Source organism: Equus quagga, chromosome 1 (genome assembly GCF_021613505.1).
Source record: "Equus quagga isolate Etosha38 chromosome 1, UCLA_HA_Equagga_1.0, whole genome shotgun sequence".
In the NCBI taxonomy this organism is placed as follows: Eukaryota; Metazoa; Chordata; class Mammalia; order Perissodactyla; family Equidae; genus Equus; species Equus quagga.
Genome location: NC_060267.1, coordinates 58,506,243 through 58,523,027, shown reverse-complemented (window position 1 = coordinate 58,523,027; position 16,785 = coordinate 58,506,243). Strand labels below are relative to the sequence as shown.

At 42.2% G+C, this 16,785-nt stretch overlaps 1 pseudogene; it reads left to right on the top strand.

The window, feature by feature from the left end:
- Nucleotides 1-5,649: 5,649 nt before the first annotated feature.
- LOC124244121 (elongation of very long chain fatty acids protein 2-like) lies at nucleotides 5,650-7,357 on the top strand (annotated as a pseudogene).
- Nucleotides 7,358-16,785: the final 9,428 nt, after the last annotated feature.

The window sequence follows — 16,785 nt, the reverse complement described above, 5'->3', positions numbered from 1 at the left end:
AAACCACACTGAGGCAGCATCCCACATGCCACAACCAGAAGGACCCACAAAGAAGAATATACAACTATGTACTGGGGGGCTTTGGGGAGAAAAAGGAAAAAAAATTAAAAATCTTTAAAAAAAATAACTATAACCAATTCAATTTGGGCACAAATTCACAAGACAAAAAGGATAATTAGTGACAACAAAAACTTAGGAGTGGAAGAGTAAAAGGACGGAACCTGCATGGGCTAATGGAGATAAGATGCTATCAGCAACAAAAGGACTATCTCATCTATGAGATCTTTTATACAAACCTCAAGGTAATCAAAAAACAAAAACTCAGAGCAGAGTCACAAATGATAAATGAAGAGAAAACTGAGGAAAACATCACAGAAAACCATAAAACTGAAATGGCAGACAGAAATACAAGGAAAAAGAAACAGTGGAAAGATAGGACAACCAAAAAGCAAGATATAAAAGGGCAGTATTAAGCCCTCATATATCAATAATTATCCCAAACATAAATGGATTAAATTCACCAATCAAAAGACACAGAGTAGCTAGATGGAATAAAAAACAAGATCCAACAATATACTTCCTCCAGGAGATACATCTCAACTCTAAAGAGAAACATAGGCTCAGAATGAAAGTAAGGAAGATGGTACTCCAACCAAATGGCGACCCAAAGAAACTGGTTACAGCCATACATATAGCAGACAAAACAGGCTTCAAGACAAAAATGATAACAAGAGACAAAGATGGACAATACATAATTATAAAATGGACATTCCTCCAAGAAGACATAACACTTATTATTATATATGCACATAACACAGGAGCACCAAAGTATATAAAGCAACTATTAACACACCTAAAGGGAGAAATTCACCACAACATAGTATCAGTACAGTACTTTAATACCCCACTTACATCAATGGATAGATCATCCAAACAAAAAGTCAACAAGGAAACATTGGCCTTAAATGAAACACTAGAACCAGATGCACTTAATAGATATATAGAGAGAAGATTCCATACAAAAGCAGCAGAATACACATTCTTCTAAAGTGCACATAAAACATTCTCAATAATAGACCATATGATGGGAAGCAAAAGTTCATATTGAGCATCTTTTCTGACCACATGATATGAAAGTAGAAATCAACTACAAAAAGAAAGCTGGAAAAGTCACGAGTATGTGGAGTCTAAACATCATGCTACTGAACAAGTATTGGATCACAGGAAAATCAAAAAAATGCCTTAAGACAAATGAAAATGAAAACACAACATGCCAAAATCTATGGGATGCAGCTGAAGTGGTATTAAGAGAGAAGCTTATAGCAATATAGGCCTACCTTAATATATAATAAGAAATCTCAAATAAACAACCAATCTAACACTACATCTAAAAGAACTAGAAAAAAAGAACAAATGAAATGAAAGTCAGTAAAAGAAAGGAAACAAAAAAATCAGAGCAGACATAAATGAAATAGAGACTAAAAAGACAATAGAAAGGATCAATGAAACTCAGAGCTGGTTCTTTGAAAAGATAAACAAAATTGACAAACCTTTAGCTAGATTCACTAAGAAAAAAGTGAGAAGGCTCAAAAAAATAAAATCAGAAATGAAAGAGGAGTAGTTACAACAGATACCACAGAAATGCAAAGGATTATAAGAGAATGCTATGGAAGGCTATAGCCTGTCATCTCAATAGATGCAGAGAAAGCATTTGACAAGATCCAACATCCATTTACTATAAAAACTCTCAATAAAATGGGGATATAAGGAAAGTACCTCAACATAATAAAGGCCATATATGACAAACTCACAGCCAACATCATACTCAATGGGCAAAAACTGAAAGCCATCCCTCTGAGAACAGGAACAAGACAAGGATGCCCACTCTCACCATTCTTATTCAACATAGTACTGGAGGTTTTGGCCAGAGCAATTAGGCAAGAAAAAGGAATAAAAGGAATCCAAACTGTCAAGGAAGAAGCTAAACTGTCACTATGTGCTGCAGATGACATGATTCTATATATAGAAAATCCTAAAGAATCCACTAAAAAAACTATTAAAATTAATTAATGAATATAGCAAAATTGCAGGGTACAAAATCAACATACAAAAATTAGTTGCATTTCTATACACCAGCAATTAACTAAGAGAAAGAGAAATCAAGAATACAAGCCCATTTACAATAGTAATCAAAACAGCATGGTAGTGGCAGAAAAACAAACACACAGATCAATGGAACAGAATTGAAAGCCCAGAAATATATCCACACATCTACAGACAGCTAATTTTCAACAAAGGAGCCAAGACCATACAGTGGAAAAAGGAGAGTCTCTCCAAATAAACAGTGTTAGGAAAACTGGACAGCCATATGCAAAAGAATGAAAATAGAGAACTACTTACACCATACCCAAAAAATAACTCAAAATGAATTAAAGACTTGAATGTAAAACCAGAAACCATAGAACTTCTAGAAGAAAATATAGGCAGTATGCTCTTTGACATCAGTCTTAGCAGCACCTTTTTGAATATCATGTCTCCTCAGGCAAGGGAAACAAAAGAAAAAATAAACAAATGAGATTACATCAAACTAAAAATCTCTGCACAAGAAAGGAAACATCAACAAAACGAAAAGACAACTTAGCAACTGAGAGAAGATATTTGCAAATCATATATCTGATAAGGGGTTAATGTCCAAAACATATAAAGAACTCATACAACTCAACACCAACAGCAACAAAAAAAATGGGCAGAGGATATGAACAGACATTTTTCCAAAGAGGATATACAGATGGCAACAGGCACATGAAAAGATGTTCAACATCACTGATTATTAGGGAAATGCAAATAAAAACCATAATGAGATAGCATCTCACACCCATCAGAATGTCTATTATCAAAAAGACAAGAAATAACAAGTATTAGAGAAGATGTGGAGAAAACGGAACCCTCATACGACTGCTGGTGGGAATGTAAATTGGTGCAGCCACTATGGAAGACAGTATGGAGATTCCTCAAAAAATTAAAAATAAAAATATATGTCCTATTACTGGATATTCATCCAAAGAATATAAAATCAACAATTCAAAGAGATTTATGCATCCCTATGTTTATCACAGCATTATTCACAATAGCCAAGATGTGGAAGCAACCTAAGTGCCCATCAACTTATGAATGGATAAAGAAGATGTGGTATATATATATATACAATAGAATACTACTCAGCCATAAAAAAGATGAAATATTTCCATTTGCAATAACATCGATGGATTCCCAGGATTGTATGCTAAGCGAAATAAGTCAGATAGAAAGAAACAATTACCATATGACTTTGCTCATATGTGGAAAATAAACAAACGCATAGATATGGAGAACAGATTGGTGGTTACCAGAGGGAAAGGGGGTGAGGGAAGGACAAAAGGAGTAAAGAGGCACATGTGTACAGCAACATGAGGCAACTAGACTTTTGATGGTGAACTTTATGCAGTCTATAAAGAAGTTGAAATATAAGGATGTACATCTGGAATTTATATACTGTTATAAGCCACTGTGACTTCAATAAAATAATATTTTAAATAAAAAATAAATTTTTAAGACAACAAATAACAAGTGTTGGCAAGGATATGGAGAAAAGAGAACCCTCATATAGCTGTTGGTAGGAATGTAGATTACTTCAGCCACTATGGAAAACATTATGGAGGGTCCTTAAAAAATTGAAAATAGAACTAGCATGTGATCCAGCATTTCCACTTCTTGAGACATTTCCAAAGAAAATTAAAACAGAAGTTTGAAGAGATATATGCACTCCTATGTTTATTTCAGCATTTTTCACAATAAGCAAGATATGGAAACAGCCTAAGTGTCCATCAATGAATGAATGGATAAAGAAGTTGTGGTATACATATACAATGGAATATTATTCAGTCATGAGAAAGAAGGAAATCCTGCCATTCAAGACAACGCAGATGGACCTTGAGGGCCTTATGCTGAGTGAGATAAGTCAGACAGAGAAAGATAAATACCGTATGATCTCACTTACACATGGAATCTAAAATAGCCAGACTCATAAAAATAGAGAGTAGAATGAATGGTGGGTACTGGAGGCTGGGGCTGAGAGAATTGGGGATATGTTGTTTAAGAGTAGAAACTTGAAACAAGTAAATAAATGAGTCCTGGAAAGCTAAATGCACAGCATAGCAATTATAGTGAATAACACTGTGTTATAAAATTTAAAGTTGCTAAGACACTAGATCTTAATTCTTCCCACCATAAAAAAAGAAATGATCATTATGTGACATGACAGAGGTGTTATCTAACACCAAGGTGGGAATCACATTGCAATATATAAATGTATCAAATCAACATATTGTACGCCTTAAACTTATACAATGTTATATGTAAATTATGTTTCAATTAAAAAAAGAATAAAGTAAAGAACATAGTCCTTCCACGGGAAATGGTGCCCATTACGTGTCTTCATCCTTCCAGTCCTCCCCAGTGTGGGTGTGGACGTGACAATACTGTATTACCTGTGTGTTCAGCATGTATGTGTGCATGTGTGTGTCAGGTGGGGAGGGCTACAGGCATGAGCTCTTCTGTAACCTGATGTCTCCACACATGAACACTGGTCAGGCCAATCAGTCCTCTTCCTGTTGCACATTTTCAGTGGCTGCCTATCATAATTAACTTAGAAGTCCCTGCTATTGAACATTGGGCAATTTCCAATTTTTCACTCCCACAATTGTGCCAAAGGAAACGTTTGCATTCATAAAACTCTATTTTTTTTATAACAGATCCCTAGAAATAAAATTTCTGGGTCCAATATATCCATGTTTTAAGGTATTGGTAACAGTTTCCAATGTCAAAATTCTCCTTGTCAGTGGGGCTGAAACCCTAGGGAGAGAAACAGTCTCAGTACCCAGGAGTGAACCCAAGAGCCTGGAAGGCCCCGTCCCGATCTCTCCTGCTTCAGAATCCAGGCTGTGCCTTGGGAGCCAATCAGCCTCTCTCTGCCATCCAGGACAGACGAGGGTGCAGGCCACACGCCTCCGGCCTGCTCACTCTACCTTCAAGCGTGGAGTTCTCTCCTCTCAGTCAGGAAAGCACATTTAAGGTCCGTGAGTCACAGGGAGAACCTTGGCTGTGTCTGATCCAGATGAACTTCTCAGTCACAATGGCAGCGGCAGGAACCGCTGGAGCTTGTGTAAGGAGAGGAGCTTTTATAGCGTTTGTTAGGTTGCCCGCAGAAGCTGTGGGAAGGTCAGAGCATCAGACTGGGGACTTTGGAGCTGTGCACAGCCCCCAAAACACACCTCAGCTTCCTCCGGCAGGCACCCCCGGCTCCCACCTCTGCGCCCACATAACAGGCACACTGGCTTCTGCATGGGAGGAAACTTTGCCTCACACCCAAGGCTAAAGTGGAGAGGAGGGGAGGGAGCCTTTGTCTTCTTCACAGTTCATGTGGAAGTCCACCTGATCTGACGCTATCAGGTGAGACCACAGTCTGCCTCTTCCTTGCCTAGCAATAGAGCCCCTCCAATCCATCAGTCCTCTGGAGGAGGAAACTAGCCAGACACTCCCTGGAGGAAGAGAGAGAAGCCCCTAATTGAACTGGGGAGCAGCAGGTAAGAGTGGAGATCACCAAGGATCACAATGAAGGGCTGCCTTGTGTTGGTGGCAGTGCTGCTTAATGGTGAGAAACATGCCCTGTGAGGTCAGTCAGACCCAGCGACCTTGGAGAAATGTTACCATTTGAGCCTGTTTCCTTGTCTGTGAAATGTATTATTAGGAAGACAAGTTAAATGAGACTGCACTTGAAGTGTCGCTGCACATACTCAGAGCTCAACGGCTGCTAGCTCCCGTGCTGAGGACCCAACTAATGGGCCCATACAGAAAGGGAAGCCTGTCCAGGTGGGAAGCACATTCTCAGGTCACTGGTGATACTGTGAACCACTGTGGCTGTCCGACATGGGTGACAAGAGCTGTCAAAGTGCCTGTCCCCTGTGGCCAAGAGTGTGACTCTGGAATAAGAAGCAAACAGTACTTTCCCATCAATGTCATCAGCAGTGGTGTCCACAGCACTGGAGGAAACTGGACCTGCGACCATGGCCTCCCTGGCAGATTGCTATTATAACCAGATGGGAAGGTCCGGTCTTGGCTGGAGATAATGAAATGCAGATGAGGGAACTAATGATGAAAACACTCCCTTTTTTGAGATCCTGCTATGTGTCAGGTGCTGTGCCAGGCATTTGGCACAACCACATCTATCAGAAAGGTACTATTGTCAACCCTGTTTTACAGATGAGGAAACTGAGGCCCACAGAAAGAAAGCAACTTGTCCAAGGCCCAGATCTGACTGACTCCAGAGGGGTGGCATTCCCCTTCCCCACCCAGAATCCAAGACTGGCCTGGGTATAGGTGGGAAGGAAGTAGAGGGAGTGCTGTGAATATGCCCAACAGAAAGATGCTGGCATCTCAACAGCCTCCCAGGTTGTTGTGCCTCAGCCACTGCAGATCACGGAGCATCCAGAGATGTTTGATGAGGAAATCAGTGGGGTTTTTTTGCACAATAGTTTGGACCTTGAGATTCTCGAGTAAGAAGATGGTTCATGTTGGACTCTTATCTTCCTACTTTTTCTTACTATAATATATCTGCTTTCAGTATGGCTGAGTAACAAAGGTATAAAGAACAGCTTTGCTTTCTCTCAGAGGTGTCCTCACCCTATAGAATTTCAGAATCACACTCCCCTCCATATCAATAGACAGATAGATGATGGATGGATGGATGGATGGATGGATGGATGGATGGATGGATGGATGGATGGCTTATTCTCCCCAGTTGGGAGGGAGGCTACAATTTACCATGTCAGAACCTACCAGAGCTGAGGAAGCCCATATCCAAGTGTTGGTGGTACTACTTCTCCAAATCAGTGGAGTTCCTGGACACGATTTTCTTTGTTTTGTGGGGGAAAAAACAGATTACTTTTTATGCTTCTATGTTGAACATCTAGTGGTGTGTTTTCAACTAGATGCCTTGTGGACAAAGTTTCTTTGGACCCACACTGAACAGTTTTATCTACATTCTGCACACTCCTGCTATGGCCTTTCTTTGTTTCCATCTATGCACAAGTGTCTTTGGTGGCAGGAACATCTCACACAGGTCAACTGGCCCAATTTGTGCTCCATCATGCACATCACGAGTGCTGCCATGAGACCCTGTGACTTTCTCTTCTGTTATGCCATCATTCAGTCTTCTCATAGGCGTAGATTAGTCATTCTATTCTTAAGCTTTTATGGGGAAGTGCACCCAAAAAAGCCAACGAGGCGGATTTGGGAGATTCGCTTGCAGGGAAAAAGTTAAGAATAGTTTTTCCAAAGCCTGTTTAGCTACAATTAAAGGAGTGATGAGCAAAAAAACCATACAAATAGAGCAACAGAAAAAGCATATACGGCCTGAATTGCTTATTTTAAAGGAAAGATTGAATTGAAAATTACATGTTTTTTTAGGAGAATTTCCTTTGAGTTTATAAATCATTTGTACCTGGAATTATTAACATATTGCTATTAGGTTAACATTTTAACTAAATGCTTTGGTCAACAGTGAGCTGATGCTGAACTCTGTAGACCTCTGAACTGGTACAACTTCTCCCTTTCTCCCCACACAGACTGAACCCCTCTCCAGAAACTGTCTTTATAACACCTTATACACATACAAAGCTAGGCAGCAGGGAGCATTTTTCTTCACAGCAGGTCATCAAATAAAATGTTAGTTTGTTCAGACTAAAATGTTTAAACCAAAATGTTATCTTCTAGATACAGTTATATTCTAATTTACGTTAAACATATAACTGCCACTGCATAAGGTAATCAGTTCATTTGTTCCTTTAGGAATCAACAAAAACAAAATATTAAAATGGGATCATGAATGGAAGATAAAAATCTAAAAATCTTCTCTCTCTTAAGCCAGATTCTCTCTCTCAGTTTCCCATAACCACTCCTGATTCTAACTTAGTGATATGGTGATAAAATTTGTAGGGTTTTTCAATGAAAATTAATTTTTCTAAGATGAAATCATCCTCTGCCAAATGCTCATAACTCAGGGACTTTGGATGGGAGTTGTTCCCCAGTTTTAATTAGGTTTCCTTAATTATGCATATATTCATGTTAGTTATATCCCATGTTAGTTAGTACACAGACAGACACCATGTTCTATATTAAAAGCAATATCTAAATCTGGCTGCTCATTTCCTTTCTGAACAAGGACTGGAGTCTAATTTGTCCTTTTCTTTAGAATGTATATGCCACAAGAATATTATAAGTCAGAATTAACAGAGCAATGGGGGCAAAATAGACAAACTTGTCAACTATTTCTGGTGAGCTTACTTGTGAATATGATCCCAAATACCTGCTATTGCTCTTAGCAGGTTTTCTAAGTTTTGAAAATAGGAAGAAAAAGACACAGTAGTCTGGAAGATTCCAACACTGAGGCATGGGCTGTTAATGAGCCATGATGAAAAGTGCCAATTTGGCAAACTTGTCACATCCTCTCCTGCTCAAGGATTGCCATCTCTACGGAGAATCAAGCAGAAAAGCAGAGGACAGCATTAATGTTTCCTTTTTCCCTAAGCGTTGGAAGATTATTTACTATTAAACTGTAGTAAGAATAGAAACAGAGACTATTTTCTGATAATTTGATGAAGATTATACCCTATAAAATGAGATTTGACAACTTTGACATTTTATTCTCTTTCCTACCTATTTCTCTTTAAAATAAGTTTTGAGATCATAATGTTGACCTAAAATGCATAGGCATTTCCTCCAATTCCCCCATGCATCATAGTTTTATTTGGGAGTGACTTCTATCCCTCTTTTGCTATCTTTTTTTTTTCTGAGCTCCAGTTTCAAAATTATTTTCCCTGTAAAAATGTACTGCCTTTTCTAATTTTTCACTTATGTAAACCACCCTTCTAAGAATTCTGGCTCACCGTTTGAAAAATCACTTAGTGTGGTCTTCAAGGCAGATGAGTTCCCTGTAAGATTAATTTTCTAAATAGTTTTCTATAACTGACTGGCTCTGGGGTACTTAATCACCACTTCCATCTTGCATCACCTTCTACTGCACTCAATGTGTTGTTCTCTCCCAACAATTCATTTAAAAATAAATGCTAGCTTCCAGTCTAATTGTCACTGCTTCTCCATGACAGAACGCAAATTGGACTAAGCAGAAAATCCCTTGGAGAAACTGGACTCTAGTTCAGTTTGAGGTATCAAGCATAGGCTAAAATCTATTACCAAAGTGCATTCCAGGTAAAAAGAGGACTTAGAGAGAAGACAAACATCACTGGTCATTCATTACATTCAGCTTATTCTTAGTTTTCAATGAGGCTCTGAAGTCCCAGAGCTCAGAATCATACCTGCAATTCTGGATGCTTTCCTTTGCTTCCTGCAGGTACAAGAAGGAAGGAAGTCATCCTTCAGCAGAATGGAAGTCAAGCAACTCTAAGTACAAGGCAACTTGTAACCTCTAAATCAAAGTGACAGATTCGGATAGTTTACACCTTCCGGTTAATGCCAGAGATTTAGTTGGAGGCTTCAGAATGCTTATTTCCAATTTGGTCTTTAATTCTAGCTTAAAAAAACACTTACAGCCTTAAACATTCAAGGGCTGGTAAAAATACACAGAGCTATGAAATCTTAGCCACAAAAACTCAATCAGGTAAATATTTTAACCTGTGTTGCAACTTTAAAAAGCAAAAGAGTTTCATAGATAAGGAGAGCAGATAGTGGTCACCAGAGGGGAAAAGGGTGGGGGGAGGATGAAAGGAGTAAGGGGCAGATGTGTGTGGTGATGGATAAAACTAGACAAGAGTGAGCACAAAGCAGTCTATATGGAAACTGAAAAATAATAATGTACACTGAAATTTACACGTTATAAGCCAATATAACCTCAATAAAATAATCTTAACAAAGATCTTTTGAATCAGAAGAAACGAAAAAAATCAAAAGTGTTTACATTCAATGTGATTTTCCTAAAAGAGAATTGTAAAAAAAAATTAGAAATCTGTATAATCTGTTAAAGAAAAAAATGGAAAGTGTTTTTTCCAAAATAAATTTCCTCTTACTCTTGAGAATGAAAATACTTAAATGAATATTCTAAGCATATCTGTTAATAATTTCTCCAATTTTTTAAGCTAACAAATTAGAATGGAATGCTTATTGAATGGAATTAAACATAGAAGTTTTCAACTTATCCACATCATATATTGTACTATGTAGGCATATTGTGGGATAAAGTCCTTCCCACCCCCATCAGAGAGGTAGTTCTTATTTTTATTTTAAGGCAAAATGGTATTTACTGTGATGGGCAGGACAGCATTTAGCATGTAAGAGATCATTCTAGTTCTTTCAAATATTTCCACATCATTTCATCAATGTTTCCAGGGGCTTCCTTATTTGGAAAATAAGGATATTGCTTCTCTTGTTTTCCTGGAAAAGTACCTACACCTGGGGGCTGGTCCCATGGCATAGTGGTTGGGTTCGGTGTGCTCTGCTTCGGCAGCCCAGGTTCACAGGTTCAGATCCTGGGCACAGACCTACACCACTCATCAGTCATGTTGTGGCAGTGACCCACATACAAAGTAGAGGAAGACTGACACAGATGTTAGCTCAGGGTGACTCTTCCTCAACAAAACAAAAAACGTACCTATATCTTAAGAACATAATATCCTAATTGGAGTGTACAGGGAGGCAGGAGGGGCCATTTTTCTTCAGAGGAAGATAAAAGGTATTCTGTATGATTGTTGTATGATTTTTACTCTAAAGTAAAAAAAAAAAACAGTATGGAAATAAGGAACAGAGAATTTGAAGAAGCATAGAGTTAAACGTTCAGGAGGGTTTTTTTTTTTAACTAGTAATGCTTAAAGCCATGATGATTTTTAAAGAAATGCTAAGCGTTTCCACCAGGGTTGGCAGGTGGACTGTGAGCAATGAAATTTTATATGTGCATTTGTTTGTAGGAAGTGCTGGAAATCAAACCCTCCAAAGTCATCATCCCAAATAAGTTTCTCCAGAAAATGCCATTTGTCTCCACCACCAAAATGACCCAGGGCCCAGAGGAGAGACAGGGTGAGCAGGGCACCTCCCAGGGAGGGCAGGGCAGCTCAGTTTGGCTGCCTTGGAAGGAGGGAGCCTCAGTCACTAGATGACCAACATTTGGCCCATGGAGCAGGTGACATACATCGGGGTGCCCCCAAGCGCAGGTCTCAACACTTGGGACAGTTGATGTCCACAAGCACAAGGACATGTCATCTCTAGTCCCAGCGCTAGCATGAGTCTGATGGCGTGAGCCCCAGTGCTATGTGAGCCCAGCCGAGGGACACCCCACTCAAACTGGAGGATGAAGAAAGGCTTTCTAGAAGGACAGTGGAGTCAGAGCAAGCCGAGCTTGCCAGGCAGAGGGAATAGAGTGAGCAGAAGCAAGGAGCCACTGACAGCAATGGGCTCACAGTGACAGCAACATCAGCTGGAACAGCTATGGGTTATTGAGCTATTACAGCGGGCGCCTCTGTTCTTCATTTGAATTATCTTATTGGGTCCTTACAACAACTCCATGGGGGAGGTAGAATTATTGCCCCCATTTCACCAATGAGGAAACAGGCTTAAAGAAACTTGACCCTCTTCTATGTTTTATAGAGGGGTAGTGGCAAGGTTTGAACCCAGTGTCTGTTAGACCCCTGCATGGCCCACCTGACCAGGAGACGAAACCCAGATGCCACCGGAGGGGCCCCTCAGCTCTGAGGTTTTGTGAACGTTTAAAGGTCCTAGTGACCAGAGAGAAACTTTGTCCTGCCCAGAGATAGGCTGGTGCAACTAATGGGACAACTTGCAGTGCCCAGGGCTGGCCTTTCCCTGGATGCCACACTCAGCCCCAGAGGGGGTTCCTGCAGAGAGTGCTGTAAGCTGCAAAGGGCTCTGCAGATGGGCGTTCTTGCTTTGAGGAAAGAAGGTGTGTGGCGAGGGGCTGCAAAGGGTCCTGGCCTTGGATTCGTGAAACCTGCAGTGGCAACGTGGGTGATGGTGTGCTCATGTCCACTTGGTCCACCTGAGTTCACCTGCAGCTGGGGGAGTTGGTACCCAGTAGGCTCACAGCATCCCCTGGAACACCTGTGTCCCTCCTTTCTGCCTAAGGTCTATCTTTGGCACCCCAAGAGGTGCCTCCTCTGCAAGCCTTCACGAGCCAACATGCAGAAGCGTTACTGCCCCAGGGCAACCCCCAACTTGGGACAGGGCCAGTCGAGGTGGGTTTCCCAGCGACTGGGCCGGGGTGCCCACCACGGCACTCCCTCATCCAGGCCCCTTGCTGCTGGGGCTCCAAGAGGGGGCTGCTCTGCCTCCCAAGTTCAATGAGAGCTCAAGTTTGGGAGGGTGAGTCTCCAGAAGCAGCCAGGCCCCGTGAGTTCTAGGGGAGACACCATGCAGGACAGAGGTTAGGAAGCAGCAGAGAGGCTGAAATAAGGTAGACTGGAGTTCTAGCCCCTTTCAGCCTCTTTCTCACTGGTGAGCCAAGGCAAGGCCCTGCGCCTCAGTTTCCCCCCAGTAAAATGGGTAAATAAGTGGGCCTGCCTATTGGGTTGTTGGGAAAAGTACCTGAGAAGTGAGTTGTGGAACTCCCGCCTGGTGCCTAGAGTGCTTTTAGAGCCACCTGCCACCGGCACGGTGTTCTTCCAGGAAGTAGGATCTGGGAAGTCCCTTCTCAGGTGGCTCCTCCTGCTGCCTTGTTCCCAGAAGGAGTTAGCATTATTTGAGATGGAATCGACGAAGACCCAGGATGACAAAACATCGCAGGTGAAGGAGGCTCAGCGCTGGAAGGACAGCTGCAAGTGTCCCACTGCCACTCATCCTGGGATGCTCTCCACCCTGCCTGAAGTAAAGGCTCATCCTGTAGGACTTCTGCTTCTGGGATCTCATTCACTCATTTATACACTCACTCATTCAGCAAATATTCATTGGTCCTTGCTGTGTGTCAAGCACTGTAGCTTCATCAGTGAGCACAACTCAATGAGCCCCCGCCCCCGTGGAGCTGGCAAGACAGACTCAAAAGGGGTGGGCCACAGAGTGAGAAGGATAGGGGGCACCAGGAGTCGGCCACTTTACTTAAATAGACACCAGTACTTCAAAGAAATAACAGAGAAGCGCACACTTGGACTTTATCTTGAAAAATAATATAATTAAAGTTGTAAAACAAAATGCATCTTATATTTAACAAAACATTGGCTATAATTGCAACTATGCACTGATACCAGAATCAAAGAAGATATCCAGGGTTGAGTGGGTATCTGTGACACAATTTCTCTGGCAAAATTATAGCATTTTGGCAAAAATCTTCTCAAAACTGCTGTTTGTTTTACATGGTTTGCCTTTCGACATCAGTTTACATCTGTGCATGCTGTATCTCCTTAATGACTTTATGAGGTAGGCCTTTTGTCCCTATTTTACAGATAAGGAACCCAAGTTCAGAAGGTCAGGACAACCTGCTCACAGTCCCACAGGCAGGGTGGAAGCATGGCAGAGTGTGGATTCCCTGAAAGTGAACAAGAACTGGGGGGCAAGTCATTTGTTTTGCAGACGATCCCACAAAGCCTGAGTGAGTGGGAACTTGAGGCTGGAGGAGGAAAGCAGCAAGGGGCCTGGATGAGGGAGTGCCGTGGTGGGCACCCCGGCCCAGTCGCTGGGAAACCCACCTCGACTGGCCCTGTCCCAAGTTGGGGGTTGCCCTGGGGCAGTAACGCTTCTGCATGTTGGCTCGTGAAGGCTTGCAGAGGAGGCACCTCTTGGGGTGCCAAAGATAGACCTTAGGCAGAAAGGAGGGACACAGGTGTTCCAGGGGATGCTGTGAGCCTACTGGGTACCAACTCCCCCAGCTGCAGGTGAACTCAGGTGGACCAAGTGGACATGAGCACACCATCACCCACGTTGCCACTGCAGGTTTCACGAATCCAAGGCCAGGACCCTTTGCAGCCCTTCGCCACACACCTTCTTTCCTCAAAGCAAGAACGCCCATCTGCAGAGCCCTTTGCAGCTTACAGCACTCTCTGCAGGAATACCATCTCACTCAGGCCTGCCTGGGAGGGGCGGCCAGCACTTTGTGTCCCCTACATTGTAAACAAGGAAACTGCAGAGGCTGCCTCTCCCTCTGCCACCCTGGAGTCTCCACATGAGGCCCCACTCCTGCTGGGTGCTGGGCAGCAAGCTCAGGAGACACAGGGACACAGACCCAAGTCAGGCAGCCTGGGGACAGCGACTCCCACATCCTCTAGTTGCAAGGGCTCGGTGGACGTGCGAGGCCAGAGGAAGTAGCCTGCTGGGCTGAGAGCAGCTCAGCAGGAAGGGCACTTGGTGCCCAGTGAGGTCACCCCAGAGCCTGGCCCAGTTCAGAGCAGCTGGCTGTGATGAGGTCACCACCTGGCATAGCCAGGCCCTGGGGACAAGGGACATATATAGTAGCGTCATGGCAGGGGGTGTGAGGGGGGACTATTGTTCCCCTCTGGTTTAAGCGGGAAATAGAGCCTCTAAGATCCCTCCCACTCAGTAAGTAGCAGAGCTGAGATGAAAGCCAGACTCATCTGGACAAACGCACAAAGCTTGTCCTGCCCTCTCCCCCCACATCTTTGGCTGGTTCAGCCACCCCCCTGGGGACATGGAGCCCGGAGCACTAATGTCAGAGGCCCAGGAGGCCCCTGCACAGTTGCTCTGGCCTACTCAGTGCACCACCACCAGGTTCCCTTGCATACATCAGACATCCCTGGCCTGTATCTCTTGTACCCTCACCCATGCCCTTTCAGCTCCAGCCCAATTCTCTAGTCCACACATCGGAGGTGGTTTGGCAACTGCCCTCTGAGCCCTCCTTGAGGCTGAGGTAGGGCAGGAGGGGCTGGGTGCCCAGCACAGCCCAGACAGAGGCCACAAATGGAGCACTGAAGCCAGGAGAGGAAGAAGACTCCATCCATTATTCAAAAGCAATTGCCATTATTTTCTGATTTTTTTCCCCTAATATGGTAACTTTCATTGTTTGTTTATTATTTCAAAAGAAATATATGATCATTGTGGAAAAAAGGGTTTACAAAGTAAGCAAAATGAAGACTATAAAAATCCTGGCATCCAGAGATATTTCCATATATGTGCATTATTTTTACAAAATGGAATCATAATGTTCACCTGGTTGTGTAAACTGCTTTTAAATATTTAACTATGTAAACTCTATTCTATATCATTAACTATTCATCTCACCCCTGGTTTTCATATTCTTACGACTCTGACCACCAACTGGAATACGCTTCACAACTGACACAGTGTCCTCACACATACACACACACACAACTAAGACCAACTCCACAAAACACTTGATCCTTACTGGTTGGGTTGCTCTCCAATGTTTTCTCTCTTATTTTAAAACCTCAGGTCAACCCACTAACTAGGTTTATGGCCCACCAAAGGACATTGATGGCAGTGTGGGAAATTGTCTGCCATTTCAAATGGCTGCAGTGTTGTTCCCATTGCCAGGGACGCCAGGTCCCTCTGTCAGACAATAGGCTATGAACCCACTTGTCTTCCTGAACAAGTCAAACAAGGTGCAGAGACACAGGGAGCCCAAAGAGCACACGGAGGTCATCTAGCCCTTGGTTTATTTTCATTTCTTTTTTGACAGGGAAACTTTGTTTTGGGGACACCAATGCAGAATCCCCATGTATCAAATACAGGACAGAGCTGGTCTCGGTGAGGCTGGGATAAGGCCTGGGTTCCCTCCCCCACCCCCTATACACACATCGTGATGGCTCCCTGAGGGTTCCTAGAAGCACAGCTGGAGAAGCACTGAAGGAACTCAACACCTCTTCTTCCACATTCTGAGTCCTATGAATAATGCTGCTATGAACATTCATTTACAAATTCTTGTGTGGACACATTTTCATTTCTCTTGAGTATATCCCTAGGAGCAGAACTACTGGGTCAAATGGTAACTCCACATTTAATTCTTTGAGGAGCCGCCGGACTGTTTTCCAAAGGTCTGCACCATTCTACATTGCTGCCAGCAGCGTATGTGGATTCTAATTTCTCCACCTCCTCTCCAATACTTGCTACTATCTGACTTTTTAATTATAGCCATCCTAGTGGGTATAAAATTCTATCTCATCATGGTTTTGATTTGCATATCCTTGATGACTAATGATCTTGAGCATTTTTTCATGTGATTTTTGGCCATCGATATACCTTCTTTGGAGAAATGTCTATTCTAATCCTTTGTCCATTTTGTAATTGTGTTGTCTTTTTTGTTGTTGAATTGTAAGAGTTACTTATGTATTCCTGTTATTATACCCTTATCAGATAGATGATCTGCAAATATTGTATCCCATTCTGTGGGTTGTCTTTTCACTTTCTTGATAGTGTCCTTTAAAGAACAAGAGTTTTTAACCTTGAGGAAACCCAACTTATCTATCTTTTCCTTGGTTGGCTGTGCTTTTGGTGTCATATCTAAAAATCCATTGCCAAATCCAAGGTCACAAAGATTTACATCAATATTTTTTTCTAAGAGTTTTATAGTTTTGGCTCCTACATTTAGGTCTTTGAGCCATTTTTAGTTAGTGTTTGTATGTAGTGTGAGGCAAGGGTCCAAATTTATTATTTTTCTTGTGTCCATCAGTTGTCCCAGCAACATTTGTTGAAAAGATTGTTCCTTCCTCTTTGAATGGTCTTAGCACTCCAAAATCAACTGACCATAGAAATATGAGTGTATAC